Source organism: Mustela erminea, chromosome 4, assembly GCF_009829155.1.
Source record: "Mustela erminea isolate mMusErm1 chromosome 4, mMusErm1.Pri, whole genome shotgun sequence".
In the NCBI taxonomy this organism is placed as follows: domain Eukaryota; kingdom Metazoa; phylum Chordata; class Mammalia; order Carnivora; family Mustelidae; genus Mustela; species Mustela erminea.
This window is the reverse complement of record NC_045617.1, coordinates 77,794,563-77,812,742: the sequence shown is the minus strand read 5'-3', so window position 1 is coordinate 77,812,742 and position 18,180 is coordinate 77,794,563.

Here is an 18,180-nt window from a genome sequence, read left to right as displayed (position 1 = left end):
TGATAGTTTCAGGAATAAAACCATGGAAGACAGGGAAGAGTTAAACAGTCTTCCCAAACATGTGTCTTCTTAAATGACTATATCATTATTTACTTCTGGACTTCTAGACTAATCTTTATGGGCTGTGCTAATATGTCTCAAAATAAAACAATATAGGGTGCCTGGGTGGCTCAGTTGGTTAAGCAACTGCCTTCAGCTTGGGTTATGATCCTGGAGTCCAGAATCGAGTCCTGCATTGGGCTCCCTACTCAGTCTCCCTCTGACCCTCTCCCCTCTCATGCTCTCTCTCTCATTCTCTCTCAAATAAATAAGTAAAATCTTAAAAAAAGAGAAAACTATATATATAGTTTTATATATATATATAGACTATTGTCTGTAAACATATATATTTATAGATAAATAAAAATATGTATATAAATATATATATATATAAATTTTTAAATTGTTTTTAGAGAGAGGGAGAGAGAACAAGTATGAATGGGGGAGGGGCAAAGAGAAAGGGAGAGAGAATGTTAAGCAGGCCCCATGCTTAGCACAGAGCCTGATGTGGGACTTGATCTTGCAACCCTGCAATCATGACCTGAGCTGAAATCAAGAAGAGTGGGATGCTTAACCCACTGAGCCACCCAGGTACCCTGAAAACAATATCTTAAAAATCAGCATGTGTATGTGTGTGCATGGACTTGTGCACACATAACTAAGGATGGCTTACAACTCATGCAGTTGTATTAGTTTATTATGTTTGTTTATTTAAAAAAATGAGAATAAGTGCTTCTCTCATGGTCTCTGGAGCCAGATATATGGAAATTTCAAAACATTGAAATAAACCCCTCTTGTCTGCCTTTCCTAAAGAGGCCTTGAAATCTAATAAAAAGCTAGATTATAGAGATGATGGATTTTTTCCACATTCTAAAGGTTTCTAAAGGGTCCATTAAGCCAAAAGAAGATATTATAAAGTCCAAGGCTTCCACAGAAACCACTCTGCCTCTCAGTTCCTACATCCCTGGAAAAGGATATCTGTCATAATTGTGTTCATTGCAGTAAGGGAGAAGTAACAAAAATAAAAAGCAATTCTACATCTTTCTAATGTGCCATGACACTGTGTACTTGTATCTATAGATACTCTTCTAGCTCTGAGGAGGCTGAATTTGAGGGGATTGTAGTAGCCCAAACAAGAGATGCTAAAGAGTAAGTCAGGGATTAGGGATAAAGAATTAGAGATACACAAGAGTACCTCAAGTCTAGAAATATTAGAGACTGAAAATGATGAGGCTTGATAAGTGGTAGTGGAAATTAGAGGGAGGTGGGAGTGAAGAGTGCTTCTCAGATTCTTGGCTTGAGTTTTGAGGCTGTACAAGAATGAGGGCAGATTTGGCAGTTTTACTGGGTTGGGTAATGTCTCCTCAAAATTCACGTACTTCTCGATCCTCAGAATGTGACCTTATTTGGAAAGGTCATTGCAGTTGTAATTGGCTAAGATGAGGTCATCCCAAAGTGGGATGGACCCTTAACCCAGTAGGACTGCTGGCCTGATTAAGAAAAGACTCAGAGACGGAGACACGTAGAGGAAGACAAACACATGACAGTGGAGGCGGAGATTTATGTAGCTGCAAGGGCTTTGCCAGCCATCACCAGAAGCTAGGAGAGAGTCGTGGAACAGATCCTCCTTCGAGACCCCCAAGAAAGAACCAACCCTGCTGACACCTTGATTTTGGATTGCAGGCCTTCCAAGCTGTATGGGAGTAAATTCATCTTGTTTTAAGGCACTTAAACCAAGTGACAATTTGTTATGGCAGCCCTAGGAAACTAATATAGTGGGCATGGGGGAAGAGGATGAGTAAAAGAGGAATCAGAGGTAAAGATGCCCAAGAGGCTGTTCTTTAGGAAGCGTACTTTTAGCTGACGTTACAACCAGGAGGTAAATATAATAACGAGGCCTCCATGGCAAGCACATGGAATGAGGAAGGAAATGGGAGAAAATGGAAGCCGGGGAAGTAAGTTGTTCTGGGAGCCCAAAAAGAGAAGCTGGAAAGGGCATTGTCATAGCAACACAGGTATGTAGAGCATCAAAATGTGTGACATAATCAATAGGTCATAGTCACAGGATGAACCAGTAGGAGAAGGCCTGAAAGGATATTTTATTTGACAAGTAGAAAGGCTGTATGATTGGGAGGGAGAAACCAGATTTTATTGGGTAAGAAATGGAAAGTAAGGGAATGGGGTTAGCCAGTGTTAAGTACTCATCCTGGGATTATAGCCAAAAGATACAAGAAAAAGATAGATGGGTGGGTAGTGGGGGTCAGAACATAGGGTCAAATTAGTTTTTAGTTACTGTTTCAAGGAGAACCTTGGTTCTCTCTTTAGATACCATGAATAAGTGATTAGTATGGGAGAGACTGAAGGTACAGAAAAGAGAATTCATGAAGCTGATTTCCAAAAGAGGTAATGAGATTAGAACAAAAGTAGAGGTCTTCAACATAATATTTTTCAATTAGTAACACAAGATTGAAACTTTCCTAAGGGAACATGATTATTTTTTCTTTCAGTGGAAATGATTGTACATGATAAGGGAACGAAAGCTTCTTCTTTTAAAAAAAAATGGATGATTTTAGAGAGAAAGAGAGAGAGGGAGAGCACAGTGGGGAGGGCAGAGGAAGAGGAAGCGTCTTAAGCAGAATCGTTCTGAGTGCAGAGCCCCAGGCAGGTTTAATCTCAAGACCCAGAGATCACAACCTGAGGTGAAACCTGGAGTTGAAAACAACCAACCTTGATTACCCAACTTCACCACCCAGTTGCCTCGGGGGAATGGAAACTTCTAGTTACTGAGCAACATACCAGGCCCAGGCTAGGTGGTTTCTCTCCAACCTGTGGAGTTGGCCTTATGGCCCTATTTTCTAAGTAAGTAAGTGAAAACAACATCTATTCAAAGTCATTTAATAGAAAGTGGCAGAGTTCAGATAAAAAGCCAGGTTTGATTGGTGCCTAAATTCACAGCCTACCATTCTAACTCAAAATACTCCGCTCATTCATTCATACTGAACATTCTTTAAAAAAAAAAAAACACAAAAAAACCATTTATTTATTAACACATTATTTACTTTATATCTTCCTAAATTAGCCATCTGTGAGTTTTTTTTTTAACTTGTTGTTGTTGTTGTTTTAATGAAAGCTGTGCACCCAGTGTGGGGCTCAAACTCGTGACCCCAAGATCAAGAGTCGTGTGTGCCAGGCAGGCACCCCATTTTTTTTTCTTTTCCTTTTTCTTTCTTTTTTTTTTTTTAAATATTTAATTTATTTATTTGACAGAAATCACAAGTAGACAGACGCAGGCAGAGAGAAAGTAAGGGAAGCAGGCTCCCCGCGGAGCAGAGAGCCCGATGCAGGGCTTAGTCCCAGCACCCTGGGATCATGACCTGAGCTGAAGGCAGAGGCTTTAACCCACTGAGCCACCCAGGCACCCCGTATTGAACATTCCTAAGTCACTGCTGAGCATGACACATGTCCTGTGCTCCTCCTCATTATTAGTTGTTAAAGATGGTTACAAAAAAGCAATGTGATAACTTGGGCAGTCCATCCACTGTGTCCTGACATAGTCAAAGTCCTGTACTACTGAACCAGGTTTGGTCTACTCCAGGTTATTTCAGGTTTTTATTCATTTGTACCATATGGATTTGACAGTGAAGAAATGAGACCAGTCTACAACATGGGGTGCAATTTTTTTTATTTGTTTGCCTCAGGGAAGAGTGGAAGCAGGTTTTCAGGAGGAAGTGAGACATATTTTCCTCACAGGGTAGCTCCCTGAAATGTTTGTGGAATTTTGCCAAAAAATATTAAGACTCAGTTAAAACCCAGCATGAGTTGTTCCAACTCTGAGGATTCCATGTTTTGGGTTCTAGTTTGAATCCTTTGACAAGACATATAAATCTTTCAGTTTTAATTGCAAAATACGGGAAACAAAGCACTTTTTTCCTCATAGATGTTTATTTTTATCAATTTAAATAAGTACCCTATTTTATCCTCTTTTGTTGAAAACTTTTTATATTACTTATCAATAATTAGTATTGGTTTTAATAGTCAATAGGTTCAGTTCTTCACTTTGCTGATTTTATCTCAGTATGATCCACTTGAAATATGGTTTAATAAAATAAGGATTTTGTGTAACGACAACAGTTTATGCTTTATCTAAAAAAATCTCAAATTATCTTACAAAAAAAATTGTTGGGGAGACTGGGTGGCTCAGCGGTTAAGCATCTGCCTTCAGCTCAGGTCATGATCCCAGGGTCCTGGGATCAAGCCTCACATTGGGCTCTCTGCTCAGAGGGGAGCCTGCTTCTCCCTCTCCCAATCCCCATGCTTGTGTTCCCTCTCTCACTTTGTCTCTCTTTGTCAAATAAATAAAAATCTTTAGAAGAGAAAAAAAGATTGTTAAAGGTTTACATTATTTGTTAACTTCTTTCAGATATTTTTATCATAAGGCCATAATGTAATTAAGAATATTTAAAGATTTTTAAATTTCAATTTTAACATTCAATACTAATTATCTTCCAGTCTTGGCACATTTATAAGATTATACTTTTATAATCCTATTGCAAATTTTTAAAAAACTGGCATTTTTCCTTATGCAAAGTGACCCATGAAGTAGTTTTTGGCTAGATGAACTTTAGGTATGAAACACAATTTTCCAGTTTTCCAAATGGGTACATTCTAATTTTGCTCCATCCTGTGGTAATCATTGATTTGAGAAATGAGAGAACAAAGGAAAAACATACTCAATCCATTAAAATACATTGCTTTAAATATTAGCAATGTTCAAATGTAGATTTCAGTTTTACCAAGAATAATATGTGCTTACTATTGTAAATTCTTCACCAAAAATCTCAGATTCTTATTCTCATCTTTTTTGTCAATTATACCTCGTTACATTATAATGAGTTATTGTACATGTTATTTCCAGACCAGGTAATGTTTGCCACTTAAAATACTCAGTTTTAAACTTAATTTTTTTAAAGATTTTATTTATTTATTTGACAGACAGAGATCACAAGTAGGCAGAGAGGCAGGCAGAGAGAGAGGAGGAAGCGGGTTCCCCACCTAGCAGAGAGCCCGATGCGGGGGCTCTATCCCAGGACTCTGACATCATGACCTGAGCTGAAGGCAGAGGCTTTAACCCACTGAGCCACCCAGGCGCCCAAACTTTAAAATTTTTAAAGTGTTTTTGAGGCAATATACATTGCAGTGAAAAATCAAGAAATTTCAGAATTGTATTAAGAAGAAAATAGGCTCTCTATATATTTCCACCATGAACTATAAAATCCTTTGCACATATGTAGCTTTAAAAAACCAAAACTGATGTAACAGATACCATATCTCTCACTTAATATATCATCTCATATATGTTTCCTAGGCAACAAATTATATTTTTAATGGCTGCATCGTGTTCTGTTACATTTTTAACTAATCTTGGTAAATATGCAGAATGTCTCCAAGTTTGGTTTTATTAACAGTGTCATAGTAAATAACTTTGTTCATAATCTTTACACACTTCACATACCTCTTCGATTAATTCCTTTGAATCAATTTCTTGACATAGAATTGGTAGGTCATAACATATTCACTTTTTAAAGACTTCTGATACATTTTGCATAAATTCTTTCATCGGGCCTATAAGATTTATACTCAAAATAACATTTTTGCTAATATACAAATAATGTTTGAAAAATTTAGAATTTAGAAATCAGTGGGAAAAGATAGCTCATATTTGTATTTCTTTGATCAGATGTCTTTGACTATTTTTAGTTAATATGTTTATTGGTTATTTTGGTTTAATTTTTCTGAGTTACTTTTTTATATTCTTTGCCTACCTTTAATCCTTTTTTATTTTGAAGCTTTTTATTGATAAGTATATTAACTCCTTGTATGTTTGTTACACTGCAATTTTTATTTTATTTTTTGTTAAGATTTTATTTATTTATTTGACAGAGAGATACACATCGAGAGAGGGAACACAAGCAGGGAGAGGGAGAAACAGGCTTCCCGCTGAGCAGGGAGCCCAACTCAGGGCTTGATTCCAGGATACTGGGATCATGACCTGAACCGAAAGCAGATGGTTTCTGCTTTCTAAGCCACCCAGGTGCTTGCATTTTTTAAAATTATTTTTATTAACATATAAGTATTATTTGCCCCAGGGGCACAGGTCCGTGAATCATCATACTTACATACTTCATTGCACTCACTATGGTACATACCCTACCCAATGTCCATCCTACAGCCACCCTATCCCTATGACCACCGCCCCTACCCACAATCCTCGGTTTGTTTTGTGAGATTAAGAGTCTCTTATGGTTTGTGTCCCTCCTGATCGCATCTTGTTTCATTTATTCCTTTCCTACCTCCCAAACCCCCCACATTGCCTCTCAACTTCCTCATATCAGGGAGATCATATGATAATTGACTTTCTCTGATTGACTTATTACACAGCAATTTTAAAATTACTTTATTTATTTATTTATTTATTTTGCCATTACTCATTTAGGGAACATTGCTTTATAGAAAACTTACATTTTACAGATGTCAAAGCTATCCATTTTTTTTATAGTTTTTTATTTTGTTGAGCTTGAGAAGAACCTCCCCACTTATAAAATATTCACCTACTTTTTTTGATAGGACTTATAATTTTTTTTAATTTAAATTTTAATCCTTTGGAAATTATTTTAGTAGTCATTGAAATAGGGGATCTACCTTTATTATTTTACTATTTTATTTTATTTTATTTTTAGTGGTTAGTCTTGTCTTGAATCCATTTGTTCTATAACTGATTCCTTCTCCGCTGATTTGAATCTGATCCCATGCCTCCTCATACTTGTACCTCCTGGAGCCCACATTCCTCATAGCTGTGCCGACTATCCTGTAGTCCCAAGCGTTCCACTCATATGCTTTTTTGGCCACTGCTCTTGCACATGACTGCGGGCTCTTTAATTGCCTCTCTGAACTGCCTTGATCCACATCTGTCACTCACCACCTCACCCCAGAAGGAAAAAGAATTCCATTCCCTGTATTGTAATTGCTAGCTCTTCTAAAATTTCCATATTACTAGTTTTGGAACATAGACTTTTTTTTAGCCCTGCAAAACAGATAATTTTCTAATGCTTCAAAGCTCTGTTTTCATCTTTTGTCGACTCATTTTTTTCTTGAAGCTTTATTATGCTTTGTGCTGTCTTTCCTTGACCTGATCTTTGCTTTTTGTTCTTCAAAACCCTATGCTCATGCTCTCTGGAACACCTGTTCAATCAAAGTAAACTTCTCTTTACTTCCACTTTTTTCCCTAGCTGTGAAACTTGGTATCTCCCTTCCTCTGAGCTCTTTCTGTTGGAGACTGTTTAATATTTCATAGTTCACAAATCTCAAGGCAGAGAGGTGGGTCACATGCCCTCCATATGTCCATATCCCACCTCTAAATCGTTATTTCTCCACCCTCTTTGACTCACCCCAATTTCTTGGAGCCGTCTGGCTGTACCGCCCTCTGTCATTACTCACTCCTATCAGCTACTTACTACTTGAACAAAACCTTCCTTCACTGAGCACTCTAGCGACTGGTGTCCAGTCAGCTTTTCCCAGCCTTCTTCTGTTCTCAATCTGGGTGGCTTCATATCTACATCTAACATGACCTCTCACTTTTGATCTCTACAACTCAAGCAGTAACCTTTACTATTTCTCACCCAACCCTTTCTGTGGCCACACCCTGGACTTCTTATTATATGAAATTATTCCTTCCTACCACTTCAAATTCAGAAACTCTCTAGGCATAGCACTCTCTATTCCTTTTTTTATTTTTAACACCAGTCCAAAGATTCAGACGTATACTTGTCCTGTGGGTTCATTAAGGTGGCTGATTCTTTGACTCATCTATTTTCACTCTCCATACTCTTACTGCCTGGAGTAAGATGTTTCAAAATGGATTCCATGTTTCCGTCAGCACAAGTCAGTGAAGAACCTAAGAACTCTGTGTGGTTCTGGCTCGTCCCTTACCAGTTTCTCCCCTACAACTACAGCACCTTCACACCCTCATCTGTTTTGAGTCCTTCACGACTTAATGTCCCCATATCATCATTTTTATGCAAATTACTGGAGGGATCCACATACTCTCAAAGAACATGAGCAACTTTCCTGGCTTTTCTGGGCCTGAGAGGTTTCCCAGGATGGTATCTATGTAGAGTACATCCTTGACTTAAAGAGTCTACACATTTGAAAATTTTGAAATCCTTTAGTTTCTTTTTATATATCTCCTGTCTTCATCTTCATGCCCTGCTTAGTGACAAAAGAGCTATCAAGAGCCCCTGGCCTAAATTCTCAAATTCAGATTCAAAGAGAAAAAGTATTTTTACCTAGTAGCTTTTGTACCAGTCCTAAGATGGACAAACTTGCATCATGAACCCACTCTGTAAGCATTTGCTGGGTTGGAAAAATGTAATAAGCTTTTTGGAGCAGGTTTGAGTCACGTACCACTTCTGAACTAATCACTGTGGCTAGGTGCATCTGGAGCTCAGATTTGTAAGATATGAGTCTCAACTTTATTCTTGGAAACAATTGAATCACATGGAGTAAATATAGGAGGAAGCCTTCTCAAAGTGGAAATGGATGTTGAGAAGAAATTTTTACTATCCATTAAACTGGTGACACACAAGTTAAAACGGAAGCACAAATGGGTGCTGATTAAACTTGTAAGACTGTCTTGTGAATAAAGACTGTGAATCTTATTAGTGCATAGATTTTGTGACATTTACTTAGCAGCATTTTTAATATCTTGATTCTTGACTCTATTCTTTGTAGTTAGGTTACAAAAGAATTAAGCTTTGTATAAATAAGTTTTATTTGTTGTAATCCCCTTTAGTCATCATTACTGGATTTTATTTTAAATTCTGTCTGTTAAAATGATTATTTTGAGGATAAAAAATAAATAAGGGAACCCTTCTTTACACAAATACTTTTGCAGCTAACATTTAAGAAGACATTAACAGAAAACAAGAAGACATGTTGACGCAGGATTTGGGAGATAGCAATAGAAATTATAACTAAACTAAAAAAGCTTGATTGTGAGACCAACTCAGATCTTAATTAGTCATGTGACCCTGAAGAAGTCTTTATCTTTTCAGATTTCAGGTTTTTGTCAACTTGATTATACTAATATGAATAATAGGATTTAAGTTCTTCATCATAAAATCAGCACATAGCAAAAAGTACCTGAATTATTCTATTAGAGTCTGTAATTCCATATTTTAATGCTACATGTGCCCATTCATATTCAGGTTCATTTCTCTAGATGGTTATGTATGTCCTTCATTAAAGCTTTTAATGGGGGTGCCTGGCTGGCTCAGTTGGTGGAACATATGATTCTCAATCTTGGGGTCTTGAGTTAGATCCCCACATTAGGTGTAGAGATTACTTAAAAATGGAAGTAAATAAAGTGTGATAGTACTTAAAATAAAAAAAAATTTTGGGTGCCTGGGTGCCTTCAGGTCAGGTCATGATCCCAGGGTCCTGAAATGGAGCCCCAAGTCAGGCTCCCTGCTCAGCAGGGAACCTGCTTCTCCTCCTCCCTCTGCTGCTCGCCTGCTTGTGCTCTCTCTCTGTCAAATAAATAAATAAAATCTTTAAATAAAATAAAGTAAATAATAATAGAAAAAGCTTTTAATGAATTTTGGAACTCATCACATGCATCTCTGATATGAATACTTAACTAAATTAAAATAGACAAGTATCTATTAAAAAGCACCTCTTGGATCAGTTATTTGTGGCTAGTGATATAGTACATACAAGAAAGAGTGAGACTCTTGTCTCTTGTATGTACACTTAGAAATATCTGTTTTGAGAAGGCGGGGTGAGATAATATACACATCTTTCCTGCAGGGCAGACAGTAGTAAAGACCACAAAAGAACTAAAGAACTAAAAAGTGCTGTGGGGTTTCAAAGAAGAGAAAGATAAACTTTGAGATTAATCGGAAAGACTTTATGGAACATACAGTAATTGGGATGATCCTTGAAGGACTGATGGAATTTCAATGAATAGGCAAGACATTCCTGATTGAGGAAAACAGCATGAACAATGTTACAAATACAGAGAAGAGTGGGACAGAGACTTATGTAGAATTATTTAGGGACTGGGAAAAGATAAGGGTAGAAAGATACATTAGAGTTGTAGTGATGAATCTTAAATGCTGGCATGAAGACTTTGGACTTAAATTTTTAGTTAATTTGCATTCTCACAAGTTTTTGAGTAGCGAGTCATACAATCAGTGCTGCTTTCTGAGTCAAAAATAATTATTTTGACAGTTTCTTTAGATAAGGATAAATACAGGAGTGGTGTATATTTTTTTAAAAAGAAACCTGATAGAGAAAAAATGGTTATTAGTAGAATTGGTTTAAAAAATATTAAAGGATTCTGTTTTATGGCCAATTTAATATTAATTGATACTGTCAAGTAGCTGTCCAACAAAAGTAGTATAGTTTTAAGTTGGATTAATAGCAGTGTCTTATCCAGAACAAAGAAAGTTGTAGCCCAGCTCTGTTCTGCTGTGGTCAAATTGTTCTCCTTCTTTTCCACCAAAAAATTCCCAGAAATCTAGAGACATAACTCAAATTCCTCCATAGAAAAGGGCAGTTTCCCTGAAATTTTGTACTTACCTGTTCTACTTAATTCTACTTAATAATGTGTTTATTTTATTTTAATATATAAATACACTTTAATATATAGACTATCAAGTAAGACTCCTTTGTTATGCAAAATTTATCACAGGGTTGTGAGTACTTTCTGAAACACAGTCAAATACTTCCAAGAATAAAGGTTTCCTAGTTTCAGAAGTGCACAGCCTTAGCAGTGTGTGGACCCCCACAAGCTCTTAATAGACTAACAATTCATAGGCTCACAATGCAGATTTCCATTAATTAGGGTTTGTGTTGCATGGGTTAACCTAGTTATATGGGTTAACCATATTACTGCTAATGTTAAAGTCTTTGGTGATATGGTTGCATAATCATATATGTGAACGTGTTATAGAAAAATCCTGAAAGCATTGTTATATTTGAAAATGGAGGGCTGTATGTCCAGCGCCTGCGGTGGTGAGGTAAGAGGTTGAGCGACTTTGAGATATTTGGTGCATAATTTTGAGATAGTAGCTTTGTTGTGACATTTGTGGGCTTTTGTGTTTTGTTTGGTCATGTTCCTATCTTTAAAATTAGTGCTTTGAGGAACACATGTGGAGGAAATAAAGTTTTGTGAATTACTATTTAGGAAATTTTAAAATTAGAATAACTTTTCCTTGCTTTTTATTTGGCCTTTAGCTAGTTAATTTCTTTTATACTCTCTTCTCTATTTCAGTTACACCAAGATTTCTGTGAAAAAATTTTAAAATGTATTTATTTACTGAGAGAGGGAGAGAGCGCACACGTATGAGTGGGGGGAGGAGTGGAGGGAGATGGAAAGAAAGGAAGAGAGTGAATCTCCAGCAGACTCCCTGCTGAGCATGGAGCCCAACACTGGGCTCAGTCTCAGAACCCTGAGATCATGACCTAAGCCATAATCAAGAGTTGAACACTTACCCGACTGAGCCACCCAGGCATTCCTCTGCGAAAGCCATTTTAAGAGTTACTAATCTGAATGGCAAGTTTTCTTCCCAGAGACTAGCTCCAGACCAGCTTTTAGTGATTTGGTTGCCAGACCATGTAGTTCCCTTGACTTTCATGTTATTTTAATTACAACAGAATGGGCACAAACAATCTGGTTATTTTAGCCATAATACTGAATGGATTGCATCAATTCAGAGATATCTGCTTATTTGCCCTCAATGATTCATCATAGTTTATGGAAAAGAGGACCAGCCCCAAAGTCAGGAGATTAGTTTATTTTTGTTTCTTAGTAAATTGTTTAATTAAGAGGTTAAAAATGCCCAGTCCTCGTATATTTTACCATTTAGCCTCGGTGCACAATTTTCTTATCATTATTAAACTATAGTATAAACTCATTCTTAATGTTAAGGAATATGCTAGGCACTGAGGAAACCAGGTTGAACAGAATAAGGCCCTAGCCTTTGAGCAACATGAGGTTAATGTTAAGTAGGGAAATAACTGTGAAACAGTATGACCAATGCCATCATGGCTGTATGAATCAGGAATAAAGATGCTCAGAGGTGGTTATGAGTAATTCTAAAATCAGAGACAGTTTCTCAGAGGAGGTGATGTTATTGTTATATCTTGACATCTAACCAGTAGTTTGCCAGGCAAAGGGGAATGTGTTCTGGGAAGAAAAAAGAGACTTAAAATGTGTGATGTTGTTTAGGGAACTATAATTAAATCGCATCGTGGACTGAGCAGATGTGGCTGGAAGTTTGATGGGAAGTAGATTCAGAAGTGCCTTTCATATCCTGCTAAATAGCTTGGACTTGACTGATGGTTTTAAATGAGCACAGCAGCAGAATCCTATTTGTATCTATGGTGTACTGGCTACAAGATCATGTCTCTTGGAGCACCTACCTCTTCCTCACGATAGAGATCTAAGGGACAGTAAAGAAGATTGGGTGAGGCTCTACTCATGCACTGATGTGTAAGTTTTTAGATTGATTAGGCCTTTGTCCTAAGAGGTAGGTTGGATGTAGATGGAAAAATACACAATTTAGATTTCTTGAGTGCAGAAGGAGATATCGAAATTGAAGATGTAAATGTGGGTTTAACTATTGATTAGAATTGAAAGTCTTTCCTAGAAGCTGTACTTAGAGTTTTGTGTTGAAATATCTTAGGAACAGGCTTGGAAAATTCTTATGTTTTTCCCATTTTTTGGTCTGTTAACAGACGATATCTAAATAGCAAAATTCTTTGAAATTATGAAAGCTTTGAAAGCCATATTTTAAATGTGATTGAAAAAAGAATGACCTCCTTTATGCGTGTGTGCGCTTTTTTAAATAGACTTTTTTGGCCACAGATTTTGGCTCTGATGCGTTAGTTTTCTGTCAGTTTCTCTAAAGATCCAGGGATAGAGTTTAAATTAAGGATACATTCCAGAGTACCCTTCAGGGGAAGAACTAGCTGTGCTCTGATTTTTCTTTAGCGACAGTCGGAGAGCATTCTGAGAAATGTGTACGGATTATGTAATTAGTCACTTAGGGCCCTTGGCCTCCTGTTAACCTGGCCCTCTTGAGAAGCCGTGCTCTGGGAGCAGCTGGGTCAGACTCAGTGCTGCTGTTGCCTAGCAGTCCCCGAGGAGCAGTCATAAGGGGTTGTTGCCAGGCAACCAGGGGGCCATGGTGGTGGATTATCCCCCACGGAGTTTTACAGTAGTGGGCCCGCCCCCATGGACAAAACAGTACAGTCTGGCAGGGGTCCAAGTCTCCCTGAGAGGCACAAGGGTTGTTAGCAGTAAGTATTTGACCTTAGAATCAAAGATGATAACTTATGTTCTATGAACATGCAAGCAATTTATGGAATTATTGATGTAAATTTAATTAAACATGAACTGGGAGCAAGTCAGGTAGCTGTCGCAGCTAGAGTTCCCATTTCAAATACTTCCTTCCCAGTTTTTTTCTCCTTTAGGCTTAGTTGCAAGGGAAGGTTTCTGGGTAATAGAAAAGTAATTTTTCTTTATGCCTCATGGAATATGTAACTTCCCCTATTAACATTATTTAGCCAAAGTAAATATTCACATTTGAGAGAAATCAGCAAGCTAACTCTGGTCTGGTCAAGTCAGAAGATAATTCACCAGGCCCACATCTTGTTTTATTTTTACTATTTCACACGATGCATAAATGACTTCAGGAGAGTTGATAAAATGTCAGAACTCATCAGCTTTCATAAGAAGGCTGAGTTCTGCTTTTAGGTTTTAAAGTTGCCTTTGTTGAGCACTGGCTTCTCCTGAAGATCCAAGCACATATTGTGGAGGCCAAAATTGAGCTCTTTAAATATCTTGGAATAGCTCACAGTTGCATCAAAGGCTAAAGTATGAAACGGGAACATGCGGCTGTCAGATTTGAGAAATAATTAACACTGACCAGTTAGAGACAAATGATATGAATGAACCGTGTTTCCCTTCATCCCACTTAGTTTTCATCTAGTACTCCTGGCCTCGGGCTGTCACTGTTTGCCTGCTGCTGTGGGGACAGAGGAAGCTTCTTTGTTGCATTAGTGTCTATATTCTTTGAAGGAACTATTTTCTTTAAAAATAACAAGTTAAGATGTGGTCCATATACACTATGGAGTATTATGCCTCCATCAGAAAGGACGAATACCCAACTTTTGTAGCAACATGAACAGGACTGGAAGAGATTATGCTGAGTGAAATAAGTCAAGCAGAGAGAGTCAGTTATCATAAGGTTTCACTTATTTGTGGAGCATAACAAATAGCATGGAGGACAAGGGGAGATGGAGAGGAGAAGGGAGTTGGGATAAATTGGAAGGGGAGGTGAACCATGAGAGACTGTGGACTCTGAAAAACAATCTGAGGGGTTTGAAGTGGCGGTTGGGTGGGAGGTCGGGGTACCAGGTGGTGGGTATTATAGAGGGCACGGATTGCATGGAGCACTGGGTGTGGTGAAAAAAATAATGACACTGTTATGCTGAAAATAAATAAATTTAAAAAAATAACAAGTTAAAAGCTTAAAAATTCCTCTCAAAAATTTCACACAGATTTTTGTTTTACACACATAATGCACACTCACTAATGTGTCTAAGCCATTCAGTTAGAGGACTACTATTTTAATGTTTTCTAAGTTGTATTATTTATAGCTATTTACTATTTATAAGTGATCATTTTGCTCTTTTTATTGTATATATCATTGGTAGGAGTATTCTATTTATATAAATTTAGAGAAGAGTAGTAATAAATCTAAAACATTAAGCACAGTATGTACTGAGCTTTATTCTTTTTGACTTCAATGAAGTACGCATGTCATTTAAATATCTCAGTAACTGTATATGATGGGTACTATTATTAAGATTATTTTACATGTGGGGAAGTGTAGGCCTGCCCAGAAAGGTTAGGTAATGGGGCCAAATGTACACAGTGAAGATTGGTAATCAGAAAGTATGTCTTTAGAATATGTGCTCTTGATCATTACAGAATACTTTAGGTTCCATGTTGTTTCATGAGGGCAACCTAGTGGGTATTCACAACAGACTTGTTTCAGGTTCTAATGATATGATGAGAGAATGCAAGAGAATGCAAACTAGGAAATCACTTTACATAACTAAAGTTTGCTTATTTTATGCTATGGGCCAGTAGTCCACAGAAGGGAGCCTTTTAATTATGCTTCTTTACATCCACCCAAATTCTGTGAACGTGTAAGATAAATTCAGGCACTTGGCATTGAAGTTGTTTCTCTTCAGTATGAGATGAGAGGTATATATATATATGTATATATTGGTGTATGAGATGTGCAAGAATGGGAAGTGGTTAAAAGAAAAATTAAAGGAAATGAATAAGTGAATTGTTTTTGCATCAATTCTCAAAAAAAATATATTTCCTACAGCTTCGAGGCAAAACAATGTGTTAAGGAACTACTGTTTATTTTATTTTATTTTATTTTATTTTATTTTGGAACTACTATTTAGTCATAAGAGGAAAATAATATAGGGGAAAAGCCCCAAAAGAAAATATCCCAAGAATGTTGTGAAGCATCATGGTGCATAGTGGATCAATCAAAGGCTTTAGAGTCGGATAGAACTGAATTTGAATCCTGTCTCTGTGGCTTATCAGCTGTGTGACCTTGGGGGGGAGGTATCTCCCCATTTCTAAGCTTTGAAAAAAGTCGTCTATGTGGTAGATTATGATGAAATGGAATAAAATGTTAAGTATCTAGCAAGGCTTATCACACAGAACCCGTGTTTATTAAATGTTAAAACCCCTTTGTCTCCTCTCCCTCCCCATAGCAGCTCACTGACAATGGAGTAAAAAGAGAATTATCCTGGGGACCAAAATGGTTAAGGGAATTTCATAGTGGGATTACGGGGGCAGAATTTGTCAACATTAAGACAAAATTGGTCAACTTTGCCAAATTCCTATATAAAAGCAGTTGTACAGTGCAGGCAGTACATTTTTAATTAGAAAACTTCATTTTACTTTGCCTATTAAAAATGTTTATGATATCGACTTGAATCTAAGAGGATAGCTGACTGTTTAACTATTTGTATTAACTGAATGGGAAACATGAATAGATGTCTGATTCTTAGTCATTTTCATCGGGTCCTATTAATTCATTCTTCAGCTACTGAGGCTTCATTCTAAGAATGTTTAATAATTTCAGATAAATTAGAAATATGACATGTAGGTAGCATTTGATTTTTCTCGTTTGTATATATTTCTTATCAACTACTCTAGCTATAACCCGTTTCTCTCCTGAAAGGGTTTGGGTTTCTTCTGCGGTATCTACCACATGATAGACAACTATGTTTGCTGACTGAATTAGGAGAACAGGTTATTTAGAATTCTATATATGTACAATAGCTACTAAAGCTTTTGAAATTATAGCAGTTGCCGAGGATTTCATTAGCAGGTTGGTTTAAAAACTGTTATAGAAATCAAGCATATAGGACATCTGGGTGGCTCTGTTAAGGGAATGCCTTTGGCTCAGGTCATGATCCTGGAGTCCCGGGACCCACTCCTGCATCAACATCAGGCCCCCTGTTCAGTGGGGAGTCTGCTTCTCCCTCTGACCCTCCTCCCTCTGGTACTCTCTCTTCCTCTCTCTCAAATAAATAAATAAATTTTAAAAAAAGGAAATCACTCCTATCTAGTAGGAAAAGTAAGTTGAGTTAGTAAGTAAGTTGAGTTAGTGAGAGGGAAACTTAAGAATAAGTAAATAAAGGAATTTGAATAAAATAATGCTAATTTTATTGTAAAGACTTTTATAAACAAATACATGAGTTTTCCATATTTTCACATTCAAGGTATAAATTTATCTTTTTAGAAATACATAGAGCAAGGGTGAACACAAAACATTTGCAAATCTTTAAAGTTATGATGTATCTTTTTCTCATGCAAGTAAAGATGTATGAATTTTCCATTCAGTAATCACTAATTGAGTATTTATAGTATGTCATTCTAAGTCCTGCGGATGGATGAATAAAACATTACCTCTCAAGATGTTCACAGGCTACTAGGGAAGATTGTCACACACAGTGCCGTAATGCAAAGCTGACCATGGTTAGCACATCAGAGTTTTGAACATAGTGATTTAGTGGCCGGGATTATGATTAGTGTCAAACTGGAGGAATTCCAGAGAGCTTTACAAAAGGAGCAGCGTTTGAGCTGGAATCCTTTAAGGATGGTCCAGAGTCTGCTAGTGAGAGCAAAGGGTGATATGCATTCTAGGCAGAAGAGCAGTGTGTTTTTTATATGGCCTATTTGTTCAGTTCTTTTGGCATCTGTTGTTAACCCAATATGGCCAAGGGGTTCAAACCAGCACATCTAATCACATCTTGTGCAAAGTCTCATGCATGGAAGATACTCAGTAAGTATTTGTTTTGAGTATCTGAAGGAATAAACGAACACACTTTTAGATCCTTCTAAATATGTGACAATAATTTCAAGAAAAATTGTACTTCATGGAAGCTTATTTTCTTTACCTGATTATATCTATGCAATTTAAAGGAGAATTTAAACTTTGTAAAACTCTGATTAACATTCATCTCACCAAATTTTAGGAAAATAGAGCTTGTGGTCTTTATTCCTATCACTCTGCCCTTCTTCTCTACTTTCTTTGGTTTGTTTATATGTATGAGTTCAAATATATTCCTCCCTCTTATTTATTTATTTATTTATTTATTTATTTATTTATTTATTTATGGTCTAAAAGAAAAGCATCCTTGAACTGAGGCTACAGTGCTGTTTATATATGAAGTGATGTTTGAGTTGATATTTTGTGTTTCCTCTTTAGAAGCAAAACAATCTCATCCTGTTATATATATTCCACATTTTCCAGTTAAAACCTACAGCACAAGGATAGAGAATAGGCAGATAGTTCATATTGAAAAGGGTCCACTAATGTCTAGAGTAATCATTTGGGTTTTAAGGAGATTGCATGAACATTTGTGCCACAAATGACAGCTTATTTTAGTTATGGTAGTTTCAGCCAATTAAAATTTGTCACTGTTTTGAGGCCCTTCTCCCTTTCTTTCCTCTTTAGATTCATCATGTTTTGGAAG